Below are 12,720 nucleotides of genomic sequence, written 5' to 3'. Positions count from 1 at the left end.
CCAATGGCAAGGTGAATATGCTGTAGATCATAATCTACGTTGCATTGTGCTTGCTTCTTAAAAGTGCATCCTAATAACAATTCTTGACCTACATCCTTTGTATTTGGCAATACATAGAAGATGACTGATAGGCTCTCAGACTTGATAGAGACTGTGATCTTGCACTTTCCTAGGAGTGCATATGACTTGCCCTCGAATGGGCTAAGTTTAGTGTTGGTGGGTTGTAACTGTGGGGCTGACCAATGAGCGTCCAATGAGCATGAGTCAAGACATTGTAGTCAGCTCCATCAATCAAGACATCAAAAGCGTGCATGCGCCGAGTAGTGGCCAGGATGCGTAGGTAAGCTGGTGATACTACCTCTTCATCCTTGTCCTCTAGTTTGGTGATGGTGGCTACGCGGACATTGATAGGGGATTCCAGCATTGGGGGCTCATGCAGTGGGTGTGTGGGAGGGTAGTACTTCTTTATGCAACTACCATTAAAGAAGCCGATGCCATTACCTTCAAGGGTTTCAAGTTCTACATTTCCTGTCCTACTAATGGTGCATACTTGGAATGGTCCCAACCCTTGGAATTTCATTTTTTGATTGTGGCCTTTTACCAAGTAGAGCAAAACAAGGTCTCCCTGCTCAAAGTCACATTGTTTGACATGCTTGTCGAACCTCATCTTCCGTCATATTTTCTCACAAATTAGGGCATGGGTGGCTAGGAGCCGAGTCTTAGTGAGTTGTTTCAATTCCATAGGGCGATTGGTGGTCCAAGCTTCCTTCCCTTCCCATCTCTCTTGCGCTACTATCCTCAAGCTAGGGACAAAGAATTCTAATGGCAAAATTGCCTCAGTCCCATAGGTCATCCTAAAGGGCATCTATCCCAGAGCCGTTTTATAGGCCATTCTATAAGCCCATAATGTTGCCATAAATTTGTCTTCCTAGTCACTTCGTGAGGTAGAAACTACCTTTGTAAGGACATTGACTAAGATCTTGTTTATGGATTCTGCTAGGCCATTAGCTTGAGGGTAGTAGGGTGAGGATTTTCTGTGGATGACTAAGAAGGTTGTGAATAGGTGGTGATGGGACCTAAAATGGGCCGGCACTAGCTATGGCACTAGCCGGACCTCATGCTCATGACACACAAACACCCTCACGGCCTCGCGGACCAGGAGCATCAATCTAATGCTAAAGGACAAACCGCCCTAAAGCTTAATTCATGTGTTTATAGTTTATAGTCCAACGTTTCCCTTAAACTCCTCAGAGGGAGAACCCTTATACATTGGCAATGCCACGATCACACACACATAGGAGGCACTCCACCGACTAATAGTTGGAGCCCCACTGCAGCTCTCCTACATTGTAGGGATTTGCCCTTTGATGCGCTGCTAAACATATGACACAAACGAGCACACACTCCTCTTTTTTATATTTCTCGTATTTCCAGGAGATATACCATGCTTCCTCACTTCACAGTCCCTTAGGAAACCGACCCTCTACCCTATGGCAAGGGATAATCTCACACTCTCAATCGTCGGTCAAAGTCCCAAGAAAACAATTGCTATGCAGTCCAAGAGATTTTCCTTCGATACCATGAACCATGCATAGTGCATAATGTGAATGGTTTAGTGCACAAATAATAGAAAATCAGCATTGTGCATCGTGCACAACCAATCTTTTCATGATTTCCATGCTAATGTTTATGTATTGAAACGAGGAGAGACACCAAGCCTTACGCTCATGCTGCCTTTTCCTTTATTTTAAAACAACATCCTATAGCCATGGTGCAACACATAAATTAGATTTAAGATTGTACTTTAACGCTCAAACTCCCCTCTCACCCTACCATTTAATGTTTTGCAATCGTTGATAGGTGTAAGAGTCATTTTATGTGTATTTCTTTGTAGAGAAAGCAATAAATACAGACAAAAACATAGAAATGAGGGTAAACCGAGGCTAACCTCGTGCTCTACCTTCATTATACATTGCACAAACACTTATGTGATTTTCTGGAATTTTCTTTTTATCGTTTCCTAAATTTCTTCCATTTAAAACCCATTTTCCACCATTTTTTGGTATTTTTTCTCTATTTTCTTCAATAAAAAATGACTAGAAATTGAGATTGATTGTGGGCTATGGCCCTTAAGTTCTTCGATGGTGAAATTTCAGGTTTTTATTGATGTTATATCTCATGTTTCCCCTTTATTTTGCAAAAAACCCCCATTTTATCTCTTAAACGCGTGTTTTACGGGTTTTATACCATTAATTTCAGTCATAACACTTATGATTTTCTGATTTTCTGAGCATAAAATGATCAAACTCATAGTAAACAACAACATAATGCATAATCAGCCCATGGGAACAATATTTCATCAACCAAATAGCATAAAAACTCATTTTTTCTTCATAAAAATTGAATTATCGCTTAGGCTTTGTGTCTCGGGATCTCGGTCTTGCTATGGGACTGCGTGTCAGCCCTCATTCAATGTCCAGCATCTTCAAAATCATCACTCTTCATGTCTTCATCCACCCGGAAGCAATCTGGTCTCATCCGGACAAGCTTTCCTCCATCATTCTTCATTGTCTTCTTCCACACAAGAACAGCCTCTTAAGGGAGAGAGAGGGAGGAGAGAGAAAGATTGAAATCAGAGATCTCCATTGAGGCCACCATTTGATGGGCAAAGCACGGCGATAGAGTCAGCATACAGAGGGGAATCACTGCCAATGATCATTGGGGGGGGGTTGTTTGCAGCTTGCATGCCATGATGAGAGAGGAGGAGGCGCATTTTTTGGCGCATCGTGGTGCCTCCTCTCTCCACGTTTTACTTCTCTCATTTGCATGAAAGTTTCATGCTACATTAAAATGTTGGGCTCCCAAAGGTCACTTGCCCATTTGACCAAAGTTTTGTCCACCTCTTCGCATCTTGACCATTTCCTTGGCCATTTCCCCGTTCGGTGTCCGAATCGAGCTCTGAAAAATCCTGGGTGTCCGGCTTGACATCCCGCATTGGCTGGCAACTCCTGACAACCCGCACGGCAATTTGAAAAATTATCAAAAATCAACAAGTGTCGCTCGGGTGCCTTTAAAGCACTTTGATGCTTAAAATCATCCTAGGTCGAGCCGCCACCTTCGACGCTGAATATTTTTCCCTTGATATTCGTAATTTTCAGCTATTTTTAAGCACTTCTTGGCAGCAAAACTCTGCTCTCAGGTGGGCAATCACCTCGTTGATGAAGTGCGTGCCTTGGTCGCTTACTAGTTCAATAGGCAACCAAATCATGAAATAATGTGCTCCCACAATAACTTCGTTGTGGTCCTAGAGTCATTCTTACTGGTGGCTCTTGCCTTGGCCCATTTTGTAAGATAGTCAATTGCTATGATGATGTATCTAGCCTGTGAGTATTATGCTATGGGACTGACGGGTCCAATGAAGTCGACTCCCCATTTCTCAAAGGGTTTCCGTGCAATGATAGGGGTCAAATCCATCTTATCCTTTCGGGCAGGAACTTTAGTCCATTGGCACTCGTCACAATGCTTTACAAACTTAGTAGTGTCACTGAACAGAGTGGCCCACCACAACTGAGATTACAACACCTTGTGAGCTCTGATATCCCCACTGAAGTGCCCTCCAGCAATCCCTCCATGCGCTTCGCTCAACACGTCATGCATTTTGTGCTTGCACACACATCGTTGTAGCAACCTGTCTAACCCTAGCCTATAGAGTTGACCGGCCATCAAATGGTAAGGTTGGATTCTCAAAATCAGTTGCCTAAACTTGGTCTTATCGATAGGTCTATCCGGCAAACCATGCTCTAGTACTTGAACTATATCATCTGCCTAGTATGGCATTAGATCAGGCTTTGAACAAATCTTTCTTGCTAGACAAGTTGAAAAGATGAGTGTCCATATGCCTTGCCCAACAACTTCTCTTGTAGGTATTTGGGACATGTGATCAACCATGTAGTGATGGTTGCCCTTGCGTACCACCACAGAGAAATCAAATTCTAGAAGAAGAAGCAACCATCTAGCAATGTGTCCAATAGCGCATGGCTTATTTACGAGATAGAGCAATGCTTGATGGTCTACGAAGAAGGTGAAAGGCATGGCTAGGAGGTACTGTCGAAACTTCTTCAAAGCAAACACCATGGCCAGCCCTTCCATTTCTGTGGTGGATTTGTTCATCTCCGTGTCAATGAGTTGTCTGTTGGAAAAACTCATGGGGTAATCCAAATTATGCTCCCAAGGCTGGCATAAGACAGCTCGAATAGCACATTTAGATGTGTCTATATGCACATGAAAGGTGATGTTCCAGTTTGGGGCTCGTAAGACTGGTGCAGTTGTAAGAGCCTTCTTCAACTCCTCATATGCTCGTTGGCAATCATCAATCCACTCAAACACGATCACTAGCTTATACAATGGTCTTGCAATCAATGCGCAATTCAACATGAAGGGTCAATAGTATCAAGTGTGACCCAAGAAACACTAAACTCCCTTATAGTCCTTTGGTGGCAGCAAGTTGACAATGACCCTGATCTTCAAAGAGTCAGTGCCTATGCCATTCTTGGACACCATGTGCCCTAGGATGCATCCATGCTTGACCCAGAACTGGCATTTCAAGGGGTTCAATGATAGGTTGTAAAGCCTACATTGTTCAAAGAGTGCTTGCAGCTTCTCCAAGTGTTCTGTCCAACCAGAGTGCACGCATAGGTCATCTACAAACACCTCTAGCTCTCTCTAAGCATATCTTTGAAGATGGTGCACATCAGTCGCTAAAAGGTTGCAGAGGCATTCATCAACCCAAAGGGCATTACAATGTAAGTGAAAACACCCCACTCAGTAGCAAATGCGGTATTGTGTCTATCATCGGGATGTACTTGCATCTGGTTGTATCTTGAGAAGCTGTCCAAAAGGCTGTAGGCCTCTTTTCGTGCTACCCTTTCGAGCATCTACTCTTTGTATGGTAATGGATAAGTATCCCTTTTTGTCATAGCATTAACCTTATTATAGTTCACGCACACTCATATCTTCCCATTCTTCTTCATGATTATCATAATCGGTGATACCCAGTCCGTGTGCTCTATTTCATAGACGAATCCTACCCTCATTAGCTTATCGATTTCCCTCACAGCTTGGGCATGTTTTGGATTCATAGGGTAGGATCATTGTTTTACCAGCACTACATCAAGGGCCATCGATATGTTATGTGTCACCACTCTAGGATCCACTCCTTTGAGCTCATCTAAGGACTAGGTGAACACATCCTCGTACTCTTGCAAGAGTGCAATGAGACAAGCCTCTTCCTTCCTAGTCAGGGCATTAGCTATAAACATTGGCCAAGGCTTCTTGCCTTCCCCTACCATGTTGACCTCCTTGACCTTGGCGGGTCCCTCGATTGGCTCACTTGTCTATCCTTGTCTTTTTTCACCCAATAGGATCACTACTCTGTCATCTTTCTTAAACTTCATAAAGCATTTTGGTAGGTCTTGTGGTTTCTTCTGTTGCTCCGCCTCTGCCTTCTTCGTCTGTCCTCTCCTTTTTTCCTTCAATCGTCTATGCCTTAGGTGGACTAGCAAGTCCCCCTTAGTGCATTTGGTCCTCGGAGGTCGAGGTATCTCCGGGTCGCTCTCTGTAGTACTAACCTCCAATTTAGAATTAAACTCGCAATCCTCACTGGAGGAAGGAGCTTCCCCTAGTAGTCGGATCTCGGTGGGGTCATCTATCCTAAGCAAGGGTGTTGTCAATGGTTGGTGGGCCATCCCTGCTTGTTCGTAATCTATTGCTTCCACATGCTCCAACTGTGAGCAATCACACTCCATTTGCATGACTTCTCTCTCGATCCTATAAGTACTCCCTTTTTGGGGCTTGGAGTCTACTTTGAGTTGTTCTACCACCCTTCCTTCAGTGTCGTATTCTATGGTGTCTACTTCTTCCCTGATTTCCTCACTACTAGAGTGGCAAACCTCATACTCATCATCATAATTGGCTCCTTCTCTTTTCTCATCATCCCCTAGACTCTCGTCTCTAGCCTGGTGACTAAGGCCCAATTGTACATTAAGTTCAGGTCATGCACCTTAGTCTATTTCCACTTAGGATCATCCACGAGGTCTCTAAGGGGCTTGAGATTAGCAACAAGATTGCCAGTCAATTTTCCTGCCAGTTACTAGAGGATCTCATGTAATTCTAGCCTATTGCTAGGAACATGGGAAGAAATAGGTCTGGGTCGGTTGCTTGAGCTCTTGGCCATCATACAAAGTAGCACTGCGGTCTCCCTCTTTGACATGCTCTCAGTTTTTGCACCCTGTTTGTACGTCTCCTCATCTGAGAATGGGAGATCGATGGTCGCTAGGATGTGCATCCAATCTCTCTCATCCTCAAGACAAGGGATGTATTTGGTTAAAGGTCCATGAGACTTTCTTATTGGTGCATCACCCCTAAGTATGGCAAAGATGGCATCTAGGTTGACAAGGGTTGACTTCCAAGTGTCCATCTCAATATTTACCGCTTCTATTTGGTTCCCTAGGAACATTAGATTGTTGCCCCAGCCTTTAATGACTCGAGCGTTCCTCATCCAAGGTCGTCCTAGCAAAATGTCGTAGTCCACTCCCTTCATGACAATGAAGTTCACAGAGAACTGGACACCCACGATCTTTATTGGCCAATTCTTTAAGACTCTAAATGGCCTTACTTTCTTTCTATTAGCTAGAGTGACGTTGAACCTAGTGGTTGCGATAGGCGGGTTTCCCCAAGCTCGTGGAGCATAGTATGGCTCAACACACTCACTCCCACCCCCCGGTATTTCTGATTACCTTCCATGTTACGTCTCCTAGGGCTAGGATAGGCAAGACTGTGTGCTTCTCAGTTCCTTCCCAAAAGGCATTGATGTGTAACTTTGGCAAGGAGTGCAACATCAAGCTGGGTATCTGTGTGATTGCATCATGTTCCTGTAAGTCAGCGGTGACATGCTCCATCGGTTCTTCCATCCAGTGTTTCAACTCTTGCCATACATGGGGTGCTGCCTGAGCAGGTCTCCTAAACTCAAAGTCACTAGGGTGGTCACTAACTTTGTCTCTCTCCCAGGTTTGTGCTTCTTGGTCATTGGTCTTGACTGACTAGCTGGCTTGTGGCATCTAAACTTGGCCTAGGCAGCACCGCCTGTGGTATGGGTGTGTCTCTCGACCTTGGTCATGCAGGTGAGACTGGCATGCTCACACTAGAGAGATCCTCAATCTCATCCTCTAAGGTAGGCTCAACATCCTTGAGGTGCTCCTAGGCTTCCTTTACCCACTCCTTAACTTTGGCTATTTCCTTGAATTGGCGCCTAGGGTGGGGATACTCCCCTACCTTTGCACTCCCTTTCTCTTCCGTCCTTGGAGTAGTGGTCTCTACCTCTACATCCATGACCTTCTTGCGAGTCACGAGCATTGTCGCATCCTTAGTCTTAAGCATGCCTTTGCATCAATATTTTTCTTCCTTATCCTTCAACTCTTATTTCCTATTGAGGTTGCATCTAAATTGTTGGGCCTTGCTGGTAGTGATATGCTTGCCTACTTCCTCTATGCCCTGGTCATGACATGTAGCGGGATGGGTGTGTCCTTGCTATCAAATGTCTCCACTCTGAACAACCCCAAGGGCATTGGCACAATTGCCGCAGGCTAGGGGATGGCTTCCATCTAGGTCAATCAGAAAAGAGGTGAGTGATGCCACACTTGACACATCTGAGGTTGTGGTGTTTTCCTTATTCGCTTGTTCTCTCTCTGGACAACGTGATGAGATGTGGCCCGGGTGACTACAAGTCCAACATGAGATCGAATATTGGGTCGGTGCCCTACGAATTCTCTTCCTCTACCTCTACCTAACGCCAATCATGAGTACATGTCAATAGTAAATCATGACTGGATTTCCCTCTTCGTCGTACAAGACATAAGGGTTTACATAGGCTTTCTCTTCGTTAGGCTCCTCTATGTAATGGACTGGAGCATCACTTGGTGGATGGATCACATAGGGTCATGGTGGCCTGGGTATGCTCATTGGGTTGATCTCCATCCTAGAAATGACAGGTTTTGCATCATTTGGTGCTGGAAGTGCCAGTTGTGGGCTCCTCTTCCAAGGAAATTTGGTGGCATGTTCCCCAGGTATGGTGGGTTGTACTGTTAGACATAGGGAATCTCCTAGTAGGCAACCTATAGTGCATGGCATCGTGACCGTGAATCTACCACAGTTCTTTGTGCAAGGCCTAGATCTAGGATCCTGGCACTCGGTTGGGAGGTGGTTGCCACCACAATGCACGCATTGGACATGCGGTCACATTGGTTTCCTCACCAATTCTCCATCCTAGAAATGACAGGTTTTGCATCATTTGGTGCTGGAAGTGCCAGTTGTGGGCTCCTCTTCCAAGGAAATTTGGTGGCATGTTCCCCAGGTATGGTGGGTTGTACTGTTAGACATAGGGAATCTCCTAGTAGGCAACCTATAGTGCATGGCATCGTGACCGTGAATCTACCACAGTTCTTTGTGCAAGGCCTAGATCTAGGATCCTGGCACTCGGTTGGGAGGTGGTTGCCACCACAATGCACGCATTGGACATGCAGTCACATTGGTTTCCTCACCAATTCTTGCAATCATGCTAACTCTATCCTCACCTCGACTAACTCCTGGCCTTGATCTACACTCTTCCCCCTATCCTACATGCTAGGGGTCCTCTCTAAGGTCCTCTGACTGGAGTTATCACGGTTCGAACTTCGAGAGCTTCTCTCTCTCAATTGATCATCCACCCTAATAGCTTTGTCAAATACGCTAGCTAACATGTCTCGTTGCAAGCTAGAGTTACGTGCCAAAGCCTTGTACAACTCCTCATTGTGAATTTTGTTCATGAACACAATGGAGACCGCTCTTTCACTTGGGTGCTCATTCGTGGGGATTCTCTTGAAGAGGTTGCGCACGTGGGTAACATAGTCTCTTATGTCCTCCTTGTCCTTTTGACTGACATTCCTTCAGTCGTCGGCGGATTATGGGGTTATCTAAATATCTTGCTTCCGAGAATCTCTTAATGAAGAGATCTTTTAGTTGGGCAAAGTTTGCCTGCTCTGCCACATCTAAGCTGGTGTACCATGTCCTACCCTTATCACCTAAGCACAGTCCAAAAGCTTGGGAGCATTGTGCAAGGTCCTTGAGATCATTGGCCTCGCGAACTTGCTTGAACTGCTCTACGAAACTATGCTAGTAGCTACTTAGCTACCACAAGAATTTTTTATTGCCTCTTTGCCCCTTGAGTAATTCCTAGGCTTGAGAGTAGCGAGGTCGCTAGTGCTACTGCACTCTGTTTAGTAGTCGTGTTGTCGATGAGATGCTTGGTCACAAGCTCGATCAGCATGAGGTCTTCCCCTAGCACTTTCTCTCTCTCCACCATTGGTGCTGCCCTGCTTTTGTCGGCTAAGGCTAGCACGTGTCCAGCCTTGTGCACATCTATGTCTTATTGCAGCTTCCTAGTTCTCTGCTCGTAGTTGTAGGTAGATATTCCGTGTAGTGCTCTCCTAACCACTTTCCTCTCTTCCTCCAGGCTTTCCACTACCTCCTCTATTGGCTTACTGTCGACCATCGCCCTGGTTAGCATGTCATACTCATTGACCATGTCTTGGACCACGACTAGGAATTCACCCAAGTCCAGCTGGTCCTCTCCCTGGTCTACGTTTGCTCCTGACATTGTTCCTAGTTCTTGCTCCACGAGGTTGTCAATTGATCCTAACAGCTTTGATAGCACTTTGCCCTCAATCTTGCTATCCTTTTGGCCCCACCACCGTCTCAAAGGTCCTATCAACGGGGCTCCAGGGTACTACCCCACTACATTATGGGGTCTCCTCCTATTGGTGGGTTCCCTTGGGTTATTAAGTCTGACTTTATTCCTTGTTGTCGAAGACAGTCCTCAACTTATGTACACTCAGTGTTGGGTTCTCTGTTGTGTATGGTGCAAAATTAGGCTTTTTTTCCTTTTACAGTGCACTTATGTGGAAAAAATCACTGTGTGGGGTGCACTTGCAAAATGATTATGCAATTCTAGCTATCCCCCCTTCTTGTCTATGACTAATATGGCTCTAAGTGCGGTCTCTGGTCGCTCCTAAGGATTGTCTGGGGTCTATGTTGCTCTCTCTACGCTCCATCAAGATTAGGTTACAATATAGAGGCCAATCTTTGGGCTACACCATGTAGTCCCCAGGATCCTAGAGTTTACCTCTAGGTCATATAGTCACGGTTTCCTCTATTTACTAGCTTTGGTAAGCTAGGGAGGGTTTCTAGGGGTGCTTTGTTTTCAATCCTGGTTGGCTCTGAGCCATGGAACTGGTCATGGGTCTTTGTTTTCTTATTTTGGTTGTTGGTCTGATTCCTGGAATCAGACTATCTAATTTTGGGTGGTTCGACGGTGCATCCAATTGGGTGGTCTGGTCCTCGGACCGAACTAGTCTGACTCAGAGTTTGGTTTGATTGGCAACTAGGTGTCCGATTGATTTGTAGTCCCACTAGACCAGTCGGATGGTCTGATTGTGGGAGGCCGTCTGATTGGATGGAGGGCTTGGTCCAACTGTCCAAGAGTGTCCGACTGGACGGTTGATCTGATCGGACCTAGGGTGACACTCTGGCTCATGGAGTCGGATGGTCTGATTGCCCGACTTTGGGAGTCTGACCATGACATAGTGGTCCAACTACAAAGCGATGGAGCACACACAATGATTTTGGTCAATTTCTTCAAGCTTGGTCCACGACTTCCTACAAGGCTCTACAGATCACATCTATGCCAAGCAAGGAAGGGTTTTGCATATCTGGATCCAAAGAAAAGCTCCAAAATCGAATGCCATGATCTCCTCTAGTGAATAGGTCTCTCTCTCTCTCTCTCTCAAGCTCTCCTTAATCTCTTAAATGAAAAATGAGGTCTCCTTTGCCACTCCCAACCTCTTATTGCTCACATTAATCTTGCTCCTCTTACCAGTATTTAACCCAATATTTCATGTTTTGCCCTTGTTTTCCCTGTTTCAGCATGTTATGCAATAGTAAAAACCCTACTACCTAGCTTCTTTCCTACCGCCCATCTATCTTTATAATTTGCACGAGTGAGAACCCATCCCTCTTAAAATAAATCATGGTGCACCTTGCGCTCTTTTACAAAAGTATCGACTTGTGCTTTTTCTTGATGTGCCTTTGTCTTTCATTCCACTTTTTCCTTGGCCTTGTCTTTTGCTTTAGATTTTCTGGATTTTCCACTTTTCCACCTTGTTCATCTGAGGGTTAACAGAGTTATTGTTAGCAAGCTATTTCAACTCCTCAATTTCTTGGTCTATGTTTGTATTCTTGTTATATGATGTAATGAGACACTATTTGATTGCATGTTCTCTAGATATCTCAGTGGAAATTAACTCCTCCACTGCTTTGGAAGCCTTAATGAATACAAATTTTGACTCCTCCCAAGTGGAAGGGAGTGTACACACTTTCGATGATATAAGTTTGAAAGGTGAGAAGGATCAGGAGAGCTATGGCGGGAGAGCAAGAGCAAGAGAGAGAGAGACTCACAATGTGTGAACTCCAATAGTCACAATGTGTGACCGGCCTTCCCTTTATTCATTTATCACTAAAAGAGTGCATGCCGCCTGCAGTTTGCAAGCACTTGTACTGTCAATGTAGTAATATACGAGTGGGTAGGCGAGAAAGGTGAGAATGATCGAAGCTTGCATGAGAGCAAGAGCAAGAGAGAGAGAGAGACACAATGTGTGATTAGCCTTCCATTTATTCATTTGTCACTAAAAGAATAAAGAATAAAGTTACGATGACAGGCGCCCACCACCTGCAATTTGCATACATGGGTACTGTCAGTGTAATAATACACGGGCGGCTAGGTGAAGGTGCCTTTACTCCCAATAACCTTTCACTTAAAGGCGAATCTGCCCCAGTGAGGAGTGAAAAAGAAAAGAAAAGATAGTACAACATGTATACATGTACAACAGGATGAGGAAAGATGTCATCTCATCACATGCCCATGAATCTCTTGAGGAAGGCAAAGCACTTCGTAGAGAAGCTTTTGGTAAGAAGATTTGCAGGATTTCGATCGAGCGGTTGAGATCTTGACAAGGTCAATAGACTTGTCCTCAATGACCCAACGTATGAAGTGATATCTCACCTCAATGTTTTTTATCTTCACATGGAAGATCGAATTCTCAACTAATTGAATAGCACTCATAGAATCTGAATGCAATGTAGGGATAGCATCAATACCAAGGTCATGAACCAAATGGCCTAACCATATGGCCTCCTTGCAAGTCTCAATAGTTGCAACATACTAGCTTTCAGTGGTGGAAAGAGCCATACACTTTTGCACTCTGGATATCCAAGAGAGACAACACCTCCAACATAGGTGAACACATAGCTAAAAAAGGTGGACTTCCTACTATCTGGATGTCCTACAATAATCAGAGTAAGTGTACCCCATGACTCCTATATCATGGCTGCCATAGCATATGCACATATCTGCAATGCCCTTTAGGTACCTCATGATACCCTTCATGGCATCCCAATGCTTCTTGCCAGATGTAGCCATATAGCATGTCACCACAACACCAACTACAAATGTAATATCTGGATGATTGGCTATCATGGCATACATATGACTGCATCTGCAGACAAATCACTCTATGATACCTTCGTATAAGAAGGCAATGGATAGCCAATAGGTTTCACGTCTTGCATATACAG

Source organism: Lygodium microphyllum, chromosome 22 (assembly GCF_053477565.2).
Source record: "Lygodium microphyllum isolate KBCC chromosome 22, Lygodium_microphyllum_v1.1.10, whole genome shotgun sequence".
Classification (NCBI taxonomy): Eukaryota; Viridiplantae; Streptophyta; class Polypodiopsida; order Schizaeales; family Lygodiaceae; genus Lygodium; species Lygodium microphyllum.
This window is presented reverse-complemented; position numbering follows the sequence as displayed.